The sequence below is a fragment of the Pan troglodytes genome, chromosome 9, assembly GCF_028858775.2.
Source record: "Pan troglodytes isolate AG18354 chromosome 9, NHGRI_mPanTro3-v2.0_pri, whole genome shotgun sequence".
Taxonomy (NCBI): Eukaryota; Metazoa; Chordata; class Mammalia; order Primates; family Hominidae; genus Pan; species Pan troglodytes.
This window is the reverse complement of record NC_072407.2, coordinates 81,719,415-81,741,242: the sequence shown is the minus strand read 5'-3', so window position 1 is coordinate 81,741,242 and position 21,828 is coordinate 81,719,415. Positions and strand designations below refer to the sequence as shown.

General features: G+C 35.5%; 1 protein-coding gene across 3 annotated transcripts in view; it reads left to right on the top strand.

Moving 5' to 3' along the window:
* TENM4 (teneurin transmembrane protein 4) overlaps positions 1-21,828 on the top strand; it is a 3,006,191-nt gene that overhangs the window by 1,942,909 nt on the left and 1,041,454 nt on the right. For all 3 annotated transcript variants that reach the window (XM_054661572.2, XM_063784373.1, XM_063784372.1), the window contains one exon: positions 1,262-1,323. The gene's annotated coding sequence lies outside the window, so the exon portion shown is untranslated. The remainder of the gene's footprint in view (positions 1-1,261; positions 1,324-21,828) is intronic.

Here is a 21,828-nt window from a genome sequence, read left to right as displayed (position 1 = left end):
CACTTTTTAAAAGTTTATTTCTAGGTACTTTATTTTATTTCTAGCTATTGTAAATGGGATTACTTTCATGGTTTCTTTTCCAGTTGTTTATGCCAGACTTCTAACATGAGTTAAGAGTCAAGTTCAAGAAAGTCAGCTCAAACAGGTCTTATCTAGCAAAATAATTTTTGATAATTAAACACCAGAAACTCAAGCTAGAAGACTGAAGGATAAACAATCTTGAGAATGGAATGGGTTTAGAGAATTAAGAAAAGCAGTTTACATCACAAGAAGACAGACTCTGGGCCAAAAAATGCAGAGCAATTATTTGTAATGAATTTAGCTAGGTCCCTGGCATAAAAATGCTTGATCATGACTAAATTATTCACTTGTCCTGTCTTATGCTGATTCATTCAGTCCATATAGTAATGCATCAGACATTTATTGAGCACTTACTATAAGTCAGGAACTCTACTAGTTACTGAAAATTAAAACAAATAAGATATATAAAAATATCAAACAGTAACCTGACACCATTTAGTAAACTGTCACAACCTAAACTTCTAAATGCTAGGTAAAATTAGAAATTAGATGCTGCAAGAGGCTGGTGGGTGTGCACCTGAGTGAGCCTTTGGTTGCCAAAGGAGCTTTCTAGAGGAGACGATAACTGCATGAATCCTGAGCATGAACAAAGTCAGGCAGGCAAGAGATTTTTGTAAGAACAGGGGAGGCATGTTTTTCTAGGCAGAGAGATCCTCATACTCACAGGCCTATGGGTGATGGCAAATGTGTGAATTTCTAGAGATGCAAATGAATTAGTATATCTGGGTGGAGACACCAAGTTGGGATGAAAAGGAAGCTGGGATCAGGTCCTGATGAGCATTATAAATCCTGTTAAGATGTCTTGCCTTGACCCTCAAAGTGGGAAGCCTCTTCAAGCAAAGAAGTAATTTGATGAGATGTGCTTTTTAGAAACAGGGAGAAAAAAAAGGTATTTAATATTCCAATAGAGGGTTTTCATTCAACTTTTATTAGTTAGTTTTACTGAGGGCTAGTATTGGTCTCTACTCACCAGAAAAGATACCTGTATAATATACGTATGAAGTTGTAACTGAAGAAGTAAAACCAAGGCAATTGTAATACACACTGTTTCTCTCTGTACCCTATACCCAAGCCTGCCTTGAAATATGGTTCTATCAGAATGTGTCCAAACTGTACCCCTTGCATAAAAATATTTTCATCTCCACAAAAGTGATAACTCTTTTCTTCCTTATCTTTATAGATCAATGTTCAATGGAGCTTGGATTTGTCATGGGTCTCTGGTGACAAACATTGGTCATATTGGTGAGTTATATGGTTCTTCACTTCTCATTTGTCACCTTTTGTCATGAGCCAAGTTATGGTGAAAGCTTGATTTGATTAATTTTCTCTATTCTTGGGTCATCTTTATTCATAATTTTCAAATCTACCCCAAAGTCTTCAGAGTTCTGCCCACACCTGTATCTAGTATATTACTCTGGATATATAGTTACAACATACACCTTTAGAGGTATACTTCCCTTGGGTCATAGTTGCATTGTGGAAGAGTTGTATATAAACCAAATGTTCATGAAGCATATATAAAATGTAAATCCCCTAGAAAGCTTTTGTGTTTGAAGGAATCCTGTTACAAAGTGACAAATATATCTGAAAAAGAAAATCACTTTTTTGTCTTGTTCAAAAACTGATCATTTATTCACATTGCAAATATACCTGATGTTCAATAATGAAATTTTGCTTCTGTAACTCCTTTGGTTTGATATGTTATTGAAATGTTGGTGACAAGATGAAAAGCTTACCCCAGATTGGAAAATAAATCAAAGGGCAGACATTAAACCAGATATTTTAAAACTTTCTGAAAAGATTTCTGACCTTCACATAAGCTGCATTCTAATGGAAGAATAGAATATGTTTCCAGACATGTTATCTATTCTAGTCTCTTCTTCAGAGCATGTTTTGTTGTTTTTGTATGGGATATTGTTCTTTTTTGTGTGAGGGAAAGGTTGATTTGGAGTTTTGTTTATTGGGAGGCACAATACCTAGAGTTGTGTGATAAGCTGGTTTTTTGTTTCTATAAAAAAAAGAGTTGATTCTGGAGACTGAGTTGTTTCTTGTTTTTAGCACAACATATTTCTGGATGCATAAATGCAGATTGGAAATAATAAATGTACTCAGAAGGCACAGTTAACATAACACATTTTTTTTCATACCCACACATTTTGCCTTGTACAACTAGCAATAATTTGGGGAAAACAGAAACAAGTCCCAAAAATGTAATTCACTTTACAGCAATTGGTTTCTTATTTATAGTTTTCCCCATACTAACACCTTTGTCAATGTTTTACTGCCTCTTTATACACTCTTGGAAGGACAATTTTTGGATTTTTCTGAGGCAGCCATGATTTTCTATCCTATTGTTTCCACTGTTACATTTGCAGTAACAAACCTTGTGATTTTGGTTGAGAACATAATGTCTGTATATGTCCTCTAGCAACCTCTCCGCATTTTACTCCATCCCTTCCCACATTCCCATCAGCACATATCACAAATTCTTTACTATTTTTATTTTTGGTTCTAAGCCAATTCCATTTCTATTTCTCCCATCCAAGTACAATGTAATCACTTTTGGATTGTCAGCACATTGTTGAAAACATTGGTATACTCAAATCCTTTTCATTTTTTAACAGCATAAAAAACAAAATCAGAATTTCAATTACCTTTGAAAAACATATTGTGCACATCTTAAAATCCCAAAATGCCACCTGAAATAAGTTGCAAGGAATATTTTAGTTGTGTTCCTCAGCACACCTGCAGGACATTATTTACACCCTTACCATACTGTTTAATCTGGTTCAATTGCAAACATTAATATAGAACAGAGCAGCAAATAAATGGTCAGTACAATTATGTATGTAATGGGGAAATAATATTTTATTTCCTCATTTGAAATCAGTTTTTACTTTTTGGTAAGTGAGATAGAATGATTTGTCTGTAATCTGGACAAAAATATTTCTGCCAATACTCTATTAAAAATAGAAAGAAAATAGTGTTCTCAACACACAAGTGATTACCCTTTTAGCTGATGTGTTTTGCTCTTTTTTCCTTAGCTTTCTGAATGGTCTAGTAAATTCTAGCTTTCCAAAGTGAGACACTTAAAATCTAAAAGAAGTAATCTAAGCAGCACAGTCAATGAATGTTTCCTTTTACATTGAGGCTAAAGTTTCTAATTCTGGATTTTTAAAAAAATACATTTTCTCATCTGGTATTCACCTTTAATGTTAAATATTCTAATAGCTACCTCATAATTCATATCTGGTTAATTTTTAAAATTTCTGCATTGATGTGACATGAATGCTGTCAAAATTAAATAATTTTATATTATCCTTTAGTGGTATCAGTATCACATTCTACATTTTTCGTAATTCAGGAATTGAGCTACTAGTATCTGTATTAAAATGTATAATAATATCAGAAGTACACATCTTTCTCCTTAGTGCTAAACCTGATTCTTTGTCAGTTTAACCAATTTAAACCAGAAATCTGGTTTTCTGGTTCAGTTCTGGGAAATATAGTGTTCTAGTTATTACCTTTGCCCATCAGGCTAGGAAAATTGGGTTATTCATTTGATGGTGGAGCCTCCAAAGATGGATATTAAGGAAGTTGTGGGCTGACAAGTATTCTACTTGCTTAACTTTAAAACAAAGTCAATTATGAAACAGACCATTAATTCAATAATGGTGGGGCAGTCATTGGCAGGTAAGGGAGTGAAATAAATGTGAAAATTAGCTTAAAAAAACTCCTGCTCTACAACATTAATTTACCCATATACCCATCATTTATTTTAAGTGTCATGATCAAAATTTGAATCTAATCCTTCTTAACACTTAGAATTCTTCGGAATCCCTTTTGGCCATCTGCAGTTAGGCATTGCATCAGGGGCTGAGCCTAATTTACATCTCTTGTCCTCTTTAACACCTTTGCAATTCACAGTGCAATTTCTTTCTTTTTTTTTTTTTTTTCCTGAGGTGGAGTCTCGCTCTGTCGCCCAGGCTGGAGTGCAGTGGCACGATCTCGGCTCACTGCAAGCTCCGCCTCCCAGGTTCACGCCATTCTCCTGCCTCAGCCTCCCGAGTAGCTGGGACTACAGGCATCCGCCACCACGACCAGCTAATTTTTTTTGTATTTTTAGTAGAGATGGGGTTTCACCGTGTTAGCCAGGATGGTCTCGATCTCCTGGCCTCGTGATCCACCCGCCTCGGCCTCCCAAAGTGCTAGGATTACAGACATAAGCCACCGCGCCTGGCTCGACAGTGCGATTTCAAGGCAAACGGAGGAAGACCACAATTTGATCTAGATTAGCTATATGGTTAAACTCATGGCTCCTTTTTGTTATTCCCTTAATTAAACTAGTTATCTCTAGAGATTAAAAAATTTCTGTTTCAGCCTAACCTTCTACCAGATATCATAGGCACCTAAGTTGTAGTTCTTGAAACGTTGCTTATCCACATTTACCTTTACTAGACTTGAAAATTCTATGAAGCACTCGAAGGTACTTGGTGCTTTCCAATGCCTTTAATTGCATTGCTTGGAATGTGCCAGTTGTCCTCTGCAGGCATTAAATTTTTGCTATAACGTGACATCACAATGCAGTCTTGCTGAAGCCATTTTGAGCAATTATTATACATCTAGATTTAATGTAAAATTTAACCACATATGGTGCTACCAATGCAAATATATCAACTCAGCTGTTGGTCTGAACAGATCTACCTGCTGTGCATTGCCAAGTTCATACATGTATAGGCAATAACAACTCTGTCACAAATTATTCCTCTTTCTAGGAGCTAAAGAGTTATTTTCTGACATCCCTTGTAATATGCATTCCGATTTCAGAATAATTAAAATGTGAAAAGGTGTTTCTCTTAGAATTAAGGAAATAGAGCAGTTAACATTTCAAAGGACCAGTATCTCCTGTATAAACATAAAAATGGACTTAAGCTTTCAACATTCACTCTAGTACCTTCAGAGGTGTCACCTAAGTCTCTTCCTCTCTTTTGTTCTCATCCTTATCCTCTTTGATTTCCTTTCTCCCTCTCACTCTCCTGAATAGTTGTACATGTATGCCTCACTCCCTGTTTATCTTTCTGAAAGAAAATAGAATTGTTACTGTTTTTGTGATAATTTTCATTACAAGGTATAATACGATTGCTTAGAATGGTGGTATCTGTTTACTGTGAGTCTATCACTGGGATGACCATACCTTTATCCCGGGACAGTCTATGTACAACTCTTGTTTCCATGTAATTATGAACAGGACTCTCTTCAGCTCTAAAAGTGTCATTTGGTTGATAAATTCCATGAATGATTAAGAGTCACAAACCAAATCACAAAATACTTCCAGCTGAGCAAGTGACTATGAAGTCCTTATGTCCATCAACACAAGCAGCTGAAGACTGTGGAAGTATCATTTTCCTCATTTTGGAAAATGAAGAAACAAACTGAGTATAAGTTACCCAAGGAAACTGAAGAAGGGGTTAGGGGACCTTAGCTGGGAAGGTGACAAGGACTCTTGCAGACAGACCTACTGGCAAGAAATAAGGTAAATAGAAGCAGTAAGGAGGCAGGCCTTAAACTGAGAAGGCAGGAAGCCAGGCAGGGAGTCCTTGGTTGTTCACCAGCCCTGTGGGGCTCAAGTTTAACCCTTGTAGGGTCAGAAATCTGTTTTTAATGAATATCACAGTGACTTGGGTGCCTCTATTTTTCTCATTCTATTCCGTTGGTGTTTTTCTCAGTGCTTGGCAATGTTATTTTGAGAGCTCAGAGGCTCTCCACTATGCAACAAAGGCCTTTCTCTACCCTGAGGCTAGATTTTAAAAGCAGAACATCATAGTCTTGGGAACTGGTTCACCTTGGGAGCATTAGAAATCCCAACCCCAAGGGGAAGGCAAGACTTTCCAGGACAGAGTCCTTCTATCTAGATACTTTAAAACTGTGGCAGGTTCTGCGTATTGTGTAACAAGGAGAATGTTCCCTTACTGTCTTGCCCTCTGCATTTGCCTCCTCTTTCCCCAATCTTCCTTCCACATTTTTCCCCCATTTTGTCTTCCAGTACTGCCTAGCCTCCTTCAGGCCCTCTCTCATCAATAATTGTACTGTACTTTAGATAGAAGTTGATGACCCCACTCTTTGCCTCTTAATTTTAAAGATAAGCAAACTGAATATTTTAAACTGTCTCTAAATGGAATCAGAGGAAATATTATGTTGATTTTGAACCAATTTTTTAAATTTTATTCTTAATCATATGTCACTAGCTCTTTAGGTACAAATGGCCCTTATTCCAGTGTGCAGGCTTTTAATGATCTTCTTTTTTCTCTCTCTCTCTCATAATTTGGTTATGCCTTCTAAACATGAGACTTTAAAACCAAGTTCCATAGAGAAGGAGACCAGAGATTGATTACTAGGAGTGTGCTGCATTTTGTGGAAAGGATTGTGTGCAGGCAGCAGGGAGTTCTAGAAGCCATTCAATCCTCTGTTCAACCAGTATTTACAGGGTTCCTGGTGGTTCAGTGATGAAAAAGATGATGAGATAGAACTCAAGGATGAAACAAAAGTCAACAAACAGCACAGGTATAGAAGACAGAGAAATCTGGCTTCAAAGGCTGACTTTACCATTTACATAGTATAATCTTGCAGGAGTTCTCAGCTTCCCTAGTGGGAATGAACAAGACTACTGAGAGAGAGAGTTAAATGGTTTATTCCAATTAATTTTGTATATTGGGTACAGATTGATTGTTATGATTTTTTGTTTTTGTTTTTGGTACAGATATTGAGTTGTGGCATATTTGTTAAAAAATAACAAATTTTTTGGCTATTAACAAAAAGCCCTAAAAATAACAAATTGGGGAGGATGTGGAAGAATTGAAACCCCATTTACCATTGGTGGGAATGTAAAATGGTAACACCCCTGTGGTAAACACTATGGAAGTTCTTCTTTTTTAATTCAAAACAGAATTACTATATGATCCAAAATTCAACTTCTGAGTATATACTCAAAATAATTAAAATCTGGGTCTCAAAGAGATATTTGTACATCCATGTTTATTATCAGCATTATTACAATAATTAAAATATGGAAGTAACACAGTGTCCAAAGACAGAAGAATGGATAAGCAAAATGTTGTATATATGTATAACAAAATGTTATTCAGCTTTATTGAAAAAGAAATGAAGTTCTGACGTATGCCACAACATAGATGAACCTTGATGACATTATGCCAAGTAACATAAACCAGTCACAAAATGACAAATACTATATGATACCACTTATATGAGGAACTTGGAATAATCAAAATCGTAGAGACAGAAAGTAGAACAGTGGTTGCCAAGGCCTAGGGGAGGGGATGGGGAGTTATGATTTAATGTATACAGAGTTTTAGTTTTATAAGACGAAGAGTTATGGAGAAAGATGGCAGTAATCATTGCACAGCAATATAAATATATGTAATGCCATCAAATAGTCAATTTTAGGTGGTTAAGATAGTAATTTTTTTATACGAATTTTGCCACAATAACCACATTTTGGAAAAAATGTTTGTTTTCCTACTGGATTGATTTGTTGTCTTAAGAAATAAAATGACAGCATAAATGAGGGTCTAGTCCATGTTTTTTATTCTATACCATTGATCTATTTCTTGATCATTATGTAGTATCACACTATCTTGAATACTATGGGTGTATAGCAAATTTTGAAATCAGGTAGCGTTAACCACGTAACTTTGTTCTTTCAAGCTTTCTTTGGATACCCTTGCATTTCCATGTAAATTTTAGAATTGGCTTGTCAATCTCACATCAAAAAGTCAGAAAAATTTCAAATTAACAACTTAACATCACAACGAGAAGAACTAGAGAAACGAGCTAACCCCAACGCTAGCAGAACACAAGAAAACCTAAATCGAAGCTGAACTGAAGAAAATGGAGACGAGAAAACCATACAAAAGATCAATGAATTCAAGAGTTAGTTCTTTGAAAGAATTAATAAGATAGATAAACTGCTAGCTTGAAAGAATTAATAAGATAGATAAACTGCTAGCTAGACTAATAAGAAAAGAGAGAGGGAAAACCCAAATAAACACAATCAGAAATGACAAAGGAAACATTATCACTGACCCCACAGAAATACAAAAACCCTCAGAGACTATTATGAACACCTCTATGCACAGAAAATCTAAAAGAAATTGATAAATTCCTAGAAAAATAAAACATCTCAAGATTGAACCAAGAAGAGATTAAATATCTGAACAGACCAATAATGAGTTCCAAAATTGAATCAGTAATAAATAGCCTACCAGCCAAAAAAATACAAAAACCAGAAGGATTCAAGCTGAAATCTACCAGACGTATACAGAAGAGCTGGTACTATTCCTCTGAAACTATTCCAAAAAAATTGAGGAGGTAGAACTCCTGTCCAACTCATTCTATGAGGCCAGCACCATCCTGATACTAAAACCTGGCAGAAACACAACAAAAATAACAACAACAAAAATAAACTTTAGGCCAGTATCCTTGATGAACATTGATGCAAAAATCTGCAACAAAAGACAGGCAAACCAAAGCTAGCAGTACATCAAAAAGCTAATCCACCATGATCAAGTACACTTTATCACCGTATGCAAGGTTGGTGCAACATATACAAATCAATAAATGTGGTTCATCCCATAAACAGAACTAAAAACACAAACCACATGATCGTCTCAATAAATGAAGAAATGGCTTTTGATAAAATGTAGCATCCCTTCATATTAAAAACTCTCAACAAACTAGGCACTGAAAGAACAGACCTCAAAATAATATGAGCCATCTATGACAAACCCACAGCCAACATCATACTAAATGAGGAAAAGCTGCAAGAATTTCCCTTGAAAACTGGCACAAGACAAGGATGCCTTCTTTCACCATTCCTGTTCAACATAGTATTGGAAGTCCTGGCCAGAGCAATCAGACAAGAGAGAGAGAAAAAAAAGGGCATCTAAATAGAAAAACAGGAAGTCCAACTATCCCTGTTTGCACACAATATGATCTACATTTTGAAAACCCGATAATCTCACCCAAAAGCTCTTTAAGCTGATAAACAACTTCAGCAATTTTAGGATACAAAATTAATTTACAAAAACGAGTAGCATTCCCTTATACCAACAACATCCAAGCTGAAAGCCAAATTAAGAATGCAATCCCACTCACAACTGCCACAAAAAGAATAAAATACCTAAGAATACCACTAACCAGGGAGATTATAAACCTCTCTAAACAGAATTACAAAACACTGCTCAAAGAAATCAGAGATGACACAAACCAATGGAAAAACATTCCATGTTCATGGATAGGAAGAATCAATATTAAAATGGCCGTACCGCCCAAAACAATTTACAAATTTAATGCTATTCCTATCAAACTACCAGTGATATTCCTCATAGAATTAGAAAAAACTATTTTAAAATTTAAGTGGAACCAAAAAGCCTGAATAACCAAGGCAATATTAAGCAAAAAGAACAAAGCTGGAGGCATCACATTACTCAGCCTCAAACTATACTACAAGGCTAAAGTGGACAAAACGTCATGGTACTGATACAAAAACACATTGACCACTGAAACAGAATAGAAAGCCAGAAATAATGCAACACACCTACAACAATCTGATGTTTGACAAAATCAACAAAAAACAAGCAATGGGGAAAGGACTCCCTATTCGATAAATGGTAGGGGATAACTGGCTAGCCATATGCACAAGACTGAAACTGAACTCCTTCCTTATACCTCATACAAAAATCAACTCAAGATAGATTAAAAAATTAAATGTAAAACCTAAAACTATACAAACCTTAGAAAATAAACAAGGAAATACCATTCTGGACAAACAACCTGACAAACATTTCATGATGAAGATGCCAAAAGCAATTCCAACAAAAACAAAAACTGATAAATGGAACCTAATTAAACTAAAGAGTTTCTGAACAGGAAGAGAAACAATGAGCAAAGTGAACAAACTACAGAAAGGAAGAAAATATTTGTAAACCATATATCTGCCAAATACCTAATAACCAGCAACTATAAGAAATTTAAACAAACTTACAGGTAAACAACAAACAATCCCGTTAAAAAGTGGGCAAAGGACATGAACAGGCACTTTTCAAAAGAAAACATGCATGCAGCCAACAAGTGTATGAAAAAAAGCTCAACATCACTGATCATTAGAGAAATAAAAATCAAAACCATCATGAGATACCATCTCACACCAGTTAGAATGGCTATTATTAAAATATCAAAAAATAACAGATGCTGGCAAGGTTGTGGAGCAAAGAGAACACTTATACACTGCTGGTGGGAATGTAAATTAGTTCAGTCATTGTGGAAAGCAGTGTAGTGGTTTCTAAAAGAACTTAAAACTGAATTACCCTTCAACTCAGCAATCCCATTATTGGGTATATACACAAAAGAATGTAAATCATTCTACCAAAAAGACATACACACATATGTGCATCACAGCACTATTCACAATAGCAAAGACATGAAATTAACCTAAATGCCCATCAATGGTAGATTGGATAAAGAAAATGTGGTACATATACATCATGGAATACTATGCAGCCATAAAAAAGAATGAGATAATGTCCTTTGTAGCAACATGGATGGAGCTGGAAGCCATTATCCTAAGCAAACTAATGCATACAGAAAACCAAATACCACATGTTCTCCCATATAAAATGAGAGCTAAACATTGAGTATATATGGATACAAAGAAAAGAACAACAGACACCAAGGCCTGTTTAAGTTGGAGGGTCAGAGGAGGGAAGGGGAGGATCAAAAACTACCTATCAGGTACCATGCTGATTACCTCAGTGATGAAATAATCTGTACACAAAACCCCCAGGACACAAAATTTACCTGTATAACAAACATGCACATGTACCCCTGGACCTAAAATAAAAGTGAAAAGCAAAAAGAAATATAATGACACTTTGGGAGAGTTGCTTGTAGTTTGGCATGCCAGAAGTACACAGTAGGGGTGGGGTCACAGGAGATGATGCTGCAAATATAGTCAGGGCCCAGATTATAAAGTTCCTACTTCATACCTGCTATTAGTAGACAATAGATCAGGCAAAGGAAGTTTGGCCAGGTCAGAGATACTAGGGGAAAAAAGCTTTCTTGGATTTATTGTATTGAATTTACTTGGATTGTATTGAATCTATAGATCAATGTAAGTTGAGTTGTTATCTTAAGAAATTGAACACAGTATATCCTTCCATTTATTCAGATCTATTTTAGTTTTGCTCAATAACATTTTGTAGCTTTCAGTGTAAAGGTTCTCTACATCTTTGTTAAATTTATTCCAAAATATTTTATGTTTTATAACATGTAAATGAAACTATTTACATATTTACTGCTATAAATTTTTAGTGATTTTTACATGTTAACATTGTACCCTACTATTTTGCTAAATTTACTTATTAGGTCTAATATATGTATTGCAGTTTCCTGTGGATTTTCTGTGTAAATGATTATATTAGCTACAGATAGAAACAGTTTTACTTGATCCACTTTATTAACTTTCCAGTATTTTTATTTGTTGGATCCTTTATTCATTTCCTATCTAGGAGACACAACCTAGAAAAAGTATTCAGTATTTTCAACCTAGGAAAAGTATTCAGTATTTCACCATTAGGTATAATAATTGCTACAGGGTTTCTGGTGGAGTCCTTTATTAGCTTATAGAAATGTTCATCTATTTTTAGTTTTCTGGGACTTTTTTTTTAACATGAATGGATTTTAAATTTTGTAAATTTCTTTTTCTGCATCTACTGAAGTGATTATCTGACTTTTCTTCTATATTAATATAGCAAATAGCATTAATTAAGTTTAGCATGGTGGGATTAAAACTTACATGATTATGATATATTATTCTTTTTTTCTATTACTGATTCAACTTGCTAATCTTGTTAGGTATTTTTGCATGTATGTTCATAAGGGATATTAGCCTTATTTACTTTTAATATTTTGTCAGATTTTGGCATTATGGTTATGCTGGCTTCATAAAACAAGTTGGGAAGTTTTTCTTCTCTGTTTTGTGAAACTACTTATGTAAGATTGGTTTCAGTTCTTTCTTTAATGTCTGATAGGATTTGATAAGATTTAATTTTATTTATTTATTTACTTATTTTTTTGAGTTGGAGTCTTGCTCTGTCACCAAGCTGGAGTGCAGTGGCTCGATCTTGGCCCACTGCAACCTCCAGCTCACTGCAACCTTCACCTCCCGGGTACAAGCGATTCCCCTGCCTCAGCCTCCCAAGTAGCTGGGACTACAGGCACGTGCCACCATGCCCAGCTAATTTTTTGTATTTTAGTAGAGACAGGGTTTCACCATGTTGGCCAGGATGCTCTCAACCTCCTGACCTCATGATCCGCCCGCCTTGGCCTCCCAAAGTGCTGGGATTACAGGCATGAGCCACGGCACCCAGCCAACTTTGTTTCTTTTTTTGTTGTCTGATAGAACCAGTAAAGCCTTCTAGACCTGAAGTTTTCTTTGTGAGAGGATTTGATAACGATTTAATTTCTTATTAGAAATAGGGCTATTCAGATTTTCTGTTTTTTCTTATGTCAGTTTTGGTAAACAGTATTTTTCAAATAATGTGTTGAATATGTTGTTGAATATGTGACATAAGTTATTAATAATATTCTTTTAATATCATTTAAGTATCTGTAGTATCCAAAATAATAATCCCTTTTCTTATGTTTGATATCGATAATTTGTATTTTCTCATCCTTTTCCTTAATCAGTCTAGCTAGAGTTTTACTAAGTTTCTGAGTCTTCAAAAAACTCACCTTTGGGCTTTACTAATTTTAAAAATTATTAGCCATTTTCTATACACTTTATCTTAAACATATTATTTTCATTACTTTCTTTTTTCTAATTTTGCATTTATTTTGGTGTTCTTTTGGTGGCTTCTTACAGTAGTCTCAGGGGTCATTGTTCAGAGCAATAACTCTCTAAACATTGCTGTTGTTCTGTCTTGCAAATTCTGATATGTTGTATTTTTATTCGAATTTAGATCAAAATGTTTTCTAATTTTCTGCATGATTTCTTTTATCCATGTATTATTTAGAAGTATATTTATTATCAAATATTGTGATATTTCAAGGTATCTTATTGTTATTATTGACTTCAAATTAATTCCATTGAGATCAGAGAACATACTTTATATAAATTTAATCCTTTTTAATTGTTTTAATTTCTTTAATTTGTAGCTGAAAACATAATCACTCTGATGAACACATGTACTTGAAAAGAATGAGTATCTTCTAGTTACAGCATAGTGTCCTATACATATTAATTAGGTTAAGGTGTTTGATAGTTTTGTTCAGAACATTTATGTCTTTTATTTTTTCTAATTTCTGAGAGAAGGATGTTAAAGTCTCCAGTTACTACTGTAATGATCCATTTGTTCCTTTTTGTCAATTCTAAATGTCTTCTTGATGAGACCTTTTATCATTTCATAGGGGCTTTCATGTCTGTTTTTTGTTTTTATTTTTGTTTTTGTTTTTGTTTGATTTTTTTTCCTGAGACAGGGTCTCATTCTGTTTCCCAGACTGGTGTGCAGTTTTGCTATCATAGCTCACTGAAGACCAGAACCCCTAAGCTCCAGCAATCCATAAAGGGGCTTTTTATTTTTTATTTTATAATTATTTTATTTTTTGTCCTTAATAAAGCTATTTGTCTTGAGATCTATATCAGCCAAGGTCCAGAAATCACACAGAAGTGGAACAGGGCAAATTTAATCTAAGGAATTGTTCGGTAGTAACAGGAGATTAATTACTAAGGGGCAGAGCAAGCTCTACCATGAATGATGAATGGCAGGTACAGAGAGCAGCTACTACCTCTGGGGCTAAGGAACAGTACCTAAGGAAGAAACACATTTTGAACAGGGCCGGAAGCATGAGACTCAGACCTGGTTGGAAATGTGAGTTTGGCACATTGGATGGCAGAGAAGTTCATGGAGGTACAAACTGGAACTGGCAGCACAGTAGGGTCCTGACAAAATTCACTAGGAAACTACTCACTGAGGTGTCGCTGGAACTCACTGGAAAGGCACCTACTGAGGCACCCGAAAGAGTCATTGGAATGTCAGCTGGTGCAAACTGGCTAGAAAGCTGCCTAGAAAGTTGCCACTAAAAGTCAATGGGAAACGAGCACCACTGGATGTCTTGCACACACACTACTGGCCACTCATGCCTGGGAGAAAGAAGAAAAGTACACCAAACCCGAAAGAAAAGCCCTTTCCTCCTACCGTGTCCCTGCAGCACCCTCTACTGACATAACGTAACAAAGTTGGCAATGGTGAAATATTTAAAGTCCACCTACAGTACCATAAAGCAGGCCAAAGGAGGATGGATTTGGAGCTGGGAAACAATAAAACTGATAACTGGCGAAAGCAGTAATCTGTTTGCTACAAAATCAGCAAGTCCAGCTGTTTATGTTTACTGTTTACGTGGTTATCTTTTTCCATCCACTTACTTACAGGCATTTCTTTTAGGTAGGATATAGTTGCTTTGCTTCTTGCTTTTTTTAAAAAATAAATTCTGTTAATTTCTGGGTTTTAATTGAAGTATTTAGTCCATTCACATTTGTTGTAACTATTGTCATGGTTGAATTTAAGTCTGCTAGTTTGGTTTGTTTTCTGTTTGTCTCCTCTCTTTTTGCTTCTTTGTTCTTTACTGCCCGGTTTTTAAAATAATTTTTAGAATTCTATTTATTTTATCTTTTGGTTTTTTTAGTTCTCTTTGCATTATTTTCTTTTTCTAAAAGAAATCTTTTAGTGATTGCTCTGGGGATTACAATTTATGTCCTTAACTTTTATCTCTACTTAGAGTTAATAGCGTAATACATCATAAAATGTAGAAACCTTGTAACCCCATATACTCATTTATCACCCCTTCCCTTATGTTATAGCTGCCGTAATATAATAACTGAAAATATTACAGTCCTAAGACAATGCTACAATTTTTGCTTTATTTTAAATAAATTAAGAAAATCTAGTATGTTATATTTATCCAGATACTTAAAATTTCCAATGCCTTTTATTCCTTCCTAAGGACAGATGTTTCTGTCTGGTATCATTTTCCTTGAATCTGAAACACTTCATTATTTCGTGTCATGCAGATCTTCTGACAATAAATTATGTTGGTTTTATCTTTTTTGTTTAATTGTTGTGAGGGGTTCTTTTATTTGAGATGGGGTCTCACTCTGTCACCCAGGGTGGAATGCAGTGGTGCAATCATAGCTTACTGCAGCCTCAAAATTCTAGGCTCAAATAATCCTCCTGCCTTGGTCTGCCAAAGTGCTGGGATTACAGACATGAGCGACTGTGCCTGGCCTGTTTTGTTGTAAGATATCTTTATTTTCACCTTTATTCTTGAACGAAAATATCATTGGTTATTTTTATTCTGGGTATTTTTTTTAACACTTTAAAGATAATTGCACGACTCTCTGGAATCCATATTTACTGATAAGAAATCAGCAAGATTTTGAGTTATTATTGCCCTTTATGTAATGTGTCATTTCTCTCTGAGTGCTCCTAAGGTTTCTCTTTATTTTTGGTTTTTAGTAATTTGACTGTGATTTCCCTAGATGTGAATTTCTTTATATCTATCCTGCTTGGCATTCTCTGAATTCTTGAATTTGTAAATTTATGTCTTCTCCAAAGTTTGGGAAATTTTAGCCACTAACCCTTTCAACAATTTTTATTCCTTATTTCTTTCACCTTCTTCTGAATGTCCAGGAGACCTTTTGTTATTTTCCCATAGTTCCTCAAGTCTCCTCTCACTTCTTCAATAATATTTTTACTCTCTCCTCTTTAGTTTGCATAATATCTACAGATAGTTTCCTCCGTTATCTGCAATCTACTGTTAAGCGCATCCGGTGAATAATTATTGCACATATTATACTCTTCAGTTTGATCATTTTCATTTTGTTCTTTTTATTTTTACAGAATTTTGTTTTTTTTTTTTTTTTTTTTTTGGCAGACACATCCTAGAGGTCCACATTATTTCTTTTGAATATTTTCTATGTTTTATTTTTATTTTCTTGAGACTGTTAATTTTTTAAAAATCACAGTTATACTGAGATATAATTCACAGAACATAAGATTCACCCTTTATAAGCACACAATTCCGTAGTTTTTTTTAGCACATTCACTGAGTTGTGCAACCACTACCGCTATCAAATTTCACATCACTTTTTAAATAAACTTTTAGGTTCAGGGGTACATGTGCAGGTTTGTTACGTGGGTAAACTTATGTCACAGAGGTTTATTGTATAGATTATTTCCTCACTTAGTACTAATCTTAGTACTCAATAGTTATTTTTTCTGCTCCTCTCTCTCCTCCCACCCTTCACCCTTAGGTAAGCCCCAGTGTCTGTTCCCCTTGTGTCCATTTGTTCTCATCCTTTTGCTCCCATTTATGAGTGAGAACATGTGGTATTTGGTTTTCTGTACATATGTTAGTTTGTTAAGGATAACAGCCTCAAGCTCCATCCATTATCTCATTCTTTTTTTATGGCTGCATAGTATTCTATGTTGCATATGTACCATATTTTCTTTATCCAGTCTGCCATTGATAGGCATTTAGGTTGATTCCATGTCTTTGCTATTGTGAATAGTGCCGCAACAAGCATATGCTTGCATCTGTTTTAATGATAGAATGCTTTATATTCTTTTGGGTATATACCCAGCAATGGGATTGCTGTGTCAAATGGTAGTTTTGTTTTCAGCTCTTTGAGGAATCACCACACTGCTTTCCACAGAGACTGAACTAATCCACAGTCCCATCAACAGCGTGTACGCATTTTTCTCTGCAACCTCGCCAGCATCTGTTATTTTTTGACTTTTTAATAATAGCCATTATGTCTGTGAGATGGCTAATATTAAAAATAATAAATATTTAATAAAATAAAAAATAAGATTTTAATAGAAATACATTTTTAATTTGATATTTAAAAATTTAATAAAAATAAATGTTTGATAATCACCATCTCATGGTCAGAATGGCTATTATGAAAAAGATGTGAGATGGTATCTCATGATGGTTTTTATCTGCATCTCTCTAATGATCAGTGATGTTGAGTTTTTTTCATATGCTTGTTGGCTGTATGTATGTCTTCTTTTGAAGAGTCTGTTCATGTCCTTTGCCCACTTTGTAATGGGGTTGGTTTTTTCTTATAAATTTGTTTAAGTTTCTTACAGATGCTGTGTATTAGACCTTTATCAGATGCATAGTTTGCAAACATTTTCTCCCATTCTGTACATTGTCTATTTACTCTGTTGATAGTTTCTCTTGCTGTGTAGAACTCATTTACTTTAATGGGATATCATTTGTCAATTTTTGCTTTTGTTGGGACTGCTTTTAGCATCTTCATCATGAAACGTTTGCCAGGTCCTATGTTAAAAATGATACCGCATACAGTGTCCTCCAGAGTTTTTGCAGTTTTTTGTTTTACATCCTTAATCCATCTTGTGCTGACTTTTCTATATGGTGTAAGGAAGGGGTCCAGTTTCAATCTTGTGCATGTGGCTGGCCAGTTATCCCAGCACCATTTATTAAATAGGGAGTCCTTTCCACATTGCTTTTGTCAGCTTCGTAGAAGATCAGATGGTTGTAGATGTGTGGCCTTATGTCTGGGCTCTCTATTCTGTTCATTGGTCTATATGTCTGTTTTTGTATCAGTACGATGCTGTTCTGGTTACTGTAGCCCTGTAGTATAAAGTCAGGAAACACGATGCCTGTTTTGCTTTTCTCCACCACCCCCCCACCCCGCTACTCTTTTTACTTAGGATTGCCTTGGCTATTTGGGCCTTTTCTTTGCCTCCATATGAAACTAGAATTTTTTTTTTCTAGTTCTGTGAAGAATGTCATTGGTAGTTTGGTAGGAATCGCATTGAATCTGTAGATTGCTTTGGACAGTGTGGCCATTTTAGTGATATTGTTTCTTCCTATTTATGAGCATGGAATGTTTTTCCATTTATTGTGTCATCCTGGATTTCTTTCAGCAGGGTTTTGTAATTCTCATTGTAGAGATCTTTCACTTCCCTGGTTAGCTATATTCCTAGATATTTTACTTTTTGTGGCAATTGTGAATGGGATTGCATTCCTGATTTGGCTTTTGTCTTGGCTGTTGTTTGTGTATAGAAATGCTAGTAATTTTTATACATTGATTTTGTATCCTGAAACATTGCTGAAATTCTTTATCAGCTTAAGGAGCTTTGGGACCAAGACTATGGGATTTTCTAGATAAAGGATCATGTTATCTACAGACAGGGATAGTTTGACTTCCTCTCTTCCTATTTGTATGCCTTTATCTCTTTCTCTTGCCTAACTGCTCTGGCCAAGACTTCCAATAAAACTCCTATGTTGAGTAGGAGTGGTGGAAGAGGGCATCCTTGTCATATGCTGGTGTTCAAGGGGAATGCTTCCAGCTTTTGCCCATTTAGTATGATGTTGGTTGTGGGTTTGTCATAGATGGCTTGTATTAGTGTGAGGTCTGTTCTATCAATACCTGGTTTGTTGAGAGCTTTTAACATAAAGGGATGTTGTATTATCTTGAAAGCCTCTTCTGTATCTATTGAAACGATCATGTAATTTTTGTCTTTAGTTCTCTTTATGTGATGAATCACATTTATTGATTTGTATAGGTTTAACCAACCTTGCATCCCAATGATAAAGCCTACTTGATCATGATGGATTAGTTTTTTGATGGACTGCTGGAGTCAGTTTGCTAGTATTTTGTTAAAGATTTTTGCATCAGTGTTCATCAAGTATATTGGCCTGAAGTTTTGTTACTGTTGAATCTCTGCCAGGTGTTGATATTGGGATGGTGCTGGCCTCATAGAATGAGTTGAACAGGAGTTCCACCTCCTTGGTTTTCTGGAATAGTTTAAGCAGAAATGGTACCAGCTCTTCTTTACACATCTGGTAGAATTCAGCTGTGAATCCTTCTGGTCCTGGGCTTTTTCTGGCTTTTTTTAAATTACTGATTCAATTTTGGAACTTGTCATTGGTCTGTTTAGGGATTCAGTTTCTTCCTGGTTCAGTCTTGGGTGGGTGTATATGTCCCAGAATTTATCTATTTCTTCTAGATTTTCTACTTTGAGCCTATGATGGTGTTCATAATAGCCTCTGATGGTTATTTGTATTTCTGTGGGGTCAGTGGTTATTTTCACCCTGTCATTTTTAATCATGAGTATTTGAATCTTCTCTCTTCTCTTATTAGTCTATCTAGTTTTATATATCTTATTAGTATTTCAAAAGACCAGCTCCTGGATTCACTGATATTTTGAGTTTCTTGTGTGTGTCTCAGTCTCCTTCAGTTCAGCTCTGATTTTGGTAATTTTTTTTTGTCTTCTATTAGCTTTGGGGTTGGTTTGCTCTTGCTTCTCTACTTCTTTTAGTTGTGATGTTAGATTGTTAACTTGAGATCTTTCTAATTTTTTGATATGGGCATTTAGTGCTATAAATTTCCCTCTTTGTGCTAGCTTAGCTGTATTGCAGAGATTCGTACATGTTACATCTTTTTCCTCATTCATTTCAAAGAACTTCTTAATTGCTGCCATTGTTTCATCATTTACCCAAAAGTCATTCCAGGGCAATTGATTTAATTTTGATGTAATCATATGGTTCTGAGCAATTTTCTTAGTCTTGAATTCTGTTTTTATTGCACTGTGGTGAAAGAGAGTTGTTGATATGATTTTAGTTATTTTGCATTTGCTGAGGATTGTTTTATGTCTAATTGTGTGGTCAATTTTAGAGAGTATTGGCATGTGGCAATGCAAAGAATGTATATTCAGTAGTTTGAGGGTAAACAGTTCTGTAGATATCTATCAGGTCCCTTTACTCTAGTATTGAGTTCAGGTTCTGAATATCTTCATTAATTTTCTGCCTCAATGATCTCTAATACTGTCAGTAGGGTGTTGAAGTCTCCCACTGTTATTGTGTGGGAGTCTAAGTCTCTTTGAAGGTCTTTAGAAACTTGTTTTATGAACCTGGGTGCTTCTTTGTTAGGTGCATATATATTTAGGATAGTTCTGTCTTCATGTTGAATTGAATCCTTTACATTACGTAATGCCCTTTTTTATGTTTTTTTTTTTAATCTTTGTTGATTTAAAGTCTGTTTTGTCTGAAATTAGGATTGCAACCCCTGCTTTTTTCTGGTTTCCATTTGCTTGGTAGATTTTTCTCTACCCCTTTATTTTGAGCCTGTGGGTGTCACCGCATGTGAGATTGGTCTCTTGAAGACAGCATACCATTGGCTCTTGTTCCTTTATCCAGTTTGCCACTCTGTGCCTTTTAATTGGGATATTTTGCCTATTTACTTTAAAGGTTAGTATTGATATGTGTGGATTTGATCCTGCCATTGTGTTGTTAGCTTGTTATTATGCTGACTTACTTAGGCAGTTGCTTTATAGTGTCACCGGTGTAGGTACTTAAGTGTGTTTTTGTAGTGGCTGGTAATGGTCTTTCCCTGTTTAGTGCTTGTTTAGGATCTGATGTAAGGCAAGTCTGGTGACAACGAATTCCCGCAGTATTTGCTTTTCTGAAAAGGCTCTTATTTTTCCCAGCTTATGAAGCTTAGTTCGGCTGGATATGAAATTCTGAGTTGGAATTTCTTTTCTTTAAGAATGTTGAAGGCTGGGTGCAGTGGCTCATGCCTGCAATTCCAGCATTTTGATAGGCTTAGGCAGGCCATCACTTGTGGCCAGGAGTTCAAGACCAGCCTGGGCAACATAGCAAAACCTCATCTGTACAAAAAAATACAAAAACTAGCCAGGCATGGTGACAAATGGCTGTAATCCTAGCTACTCAGGAGACTGAGGCACGAGAGTCACTTTAGCCTGGGGGATGAAGATTGTGGTAAGCCAAGATTGTGCCACTGCACTCTAGCCTCGGTGACAGAGTGAGACTCTGTCTCAAAATAATTAAATAAACAAAATAAAAATAAAAATAAATTAGAATGTTGAATATAGGCCCCCAATCTCTTCTGGCTTTTAGGGTTTCTGCCAAGAGGTCTGCTGTTAGTCTGATGGGCTTCCTTTTGTAAGTGACCTATCTTTTCTCTCTAGTGGCCTTTAGCATTCTTTCTTTCATTTTGACCTCGGAGAATCTGATGATTATGTGTCATGGGATGATCTTGTGAAGTATTTGTGGGAGTTCTCTGCATTTCCTGAATTTGAACCTAGCCCGTCTAGCTAGGTTGAGGAATTTCTCATTGATGATATCCTGAAATATGTTTTCCAAGTTGCTTCCATTCTCTCCGTCTCTTTCAGAGATGCCAAGGATTCACAGATTTGGTCTCTTTACATAATCCCATATTTCATGGAGCTTTTGTTCATTCCTTTTAACGTTTCTTTTCTTTATTCTTGTCTATCTTATTTCAGATAGCCAGTCTTCAAGCCTTGAGACTTTTTTTCAGCTTGGCCTGTCCTACTATTAATATTTGTGATTGCATTACAAAATTCTTGTAGTGTGTCTTTCAGCTATATCAGATCGGTTATATTGTTTTCTATACTGGCTATTTTGTCTTTCAGCTCCTGCATCCTTTTATTGTGATTCTTAGCTCCTTTAGATTGGGTTTCCATGTTCTCCTGAATCTTGATGATCTTTGTTTCTACCCATATTCTGAATTCTAATTTTGTTATTTCAGGCATCTCTGGCTGGTTAAGAACCCTTGCTAGAGAACTAGTATTTGGTCATTTGGAGGAAATAAGACACTCT